A 1,246-nucleotide genomic window follows, 5' to 3' on the forward strand; every position below is an offset into this window, starting at 1 on the left:
AGTGGGCGGGGCCAGGTGGGCTAAGCGGGACGGGCGGTGTGGGCGGGACCTGTTTGGTGGGCGGGGCCTGTTATTCGCTCTGCCTTCCACCCAGCAAGTCTTTGTTCTCCCGATTTAGGAGTATTTGTGACTATTTCTTGTCCTGTGAAGCAGCGTTGCTTCCTGCCTATTTTAAGTTAATGTTTTAGACTTTAAGATCAAAGCTTAAAGTTGTGGTCCACTTCTGTTGGAAACTATGATGTTTTCTTCTTGTCAAGTTGAACTAATTTAAGTCAAAATCGATTTTTGCGATCCTGGTGGACTCCATCGGGTCTTGCCAGTGAGGCTGAAGCCAGTTAAGGCTGAAGTTACTCAGTAGTCAGGGAACTAGGATCTCCGTGAAGATTTGATGTGCAGCCGTGGCTGGATCCAGGAACCCAGAAGACATTATGCTAAGCGAAATGTGCTAGACACAGAAAGACAAATCCTGCGTGTGCTTACTTACATGTGCAATCTACAAACATCAAAATTACAGTAACAGAGTAGAAGGGTGGTTTCCAGGGCTGACGGTCTATCCTATGCCTGTCCCACCATTGTATTTTGTTAGCAAATAACTTCTTTGGCTTCACAGTTTCACAGCTGGACAGAAATTTTGCCTCAGGATGAACCACACTTTGAGTCTCACCCATATGTGATTCAGATAATATTTGGGTAATATTTGGGCCTTAGAGTTTGATACTGAAATGGATTAAGACTTTTGAAATGGGCCAGGAGCAGTGGCTCTGGCCTGTAATCCCAGCTCTTTGGGAGGCCAAGGTGGAAGGATTGCTTGAGCTCAAGAATTCAAGACCAACCTGGGGCAACACAGTAAGACCCTTGTCTCTACAAAAAATACAAAAATTAGCCAGGCATGGTGGCTCACGCCTATAGTCACAGCTATTTGGGAGGCTGAGGTGGGAGGATCTCTTGAGCCCAGGGGGTCAAGGCTGCAATGAGTTGTCTTTGCACCACTGAACTGCTGCCAGGGCAACAGAGTGAGACTCTGTCTCAAAAAATAATAAGAAGAAGACTTTTGAGATGTTAGGATGGGGGTGAAGGGATCTTGCATGTGAGAAGGACATGAATTTTGGGAGTCCAGAGTCCAGAATGTTATGAGCTGAATCACGTCCCAAAAAAATCATTGTTGGCCAAGCGCGGTGGCTCATGCCTGTAATCCCAGCACTGTGGGAGGCCGCGGCGGGCGGATCACAAGGTCATGAGATCGAGA

Source organism: Pan paniscus, chromosome 20 (genome assembly GCF_029289425.2).
Source record: "Pan paniscus chromosome 20, NHGRI_mPanPan1-v2.0_pri, whole genome shotgun sequence".
NCBI lineage: Eukaryota > Metazoa > Chordata > Mammalia > Primates > Hominidae > Pan > Pan paniscus.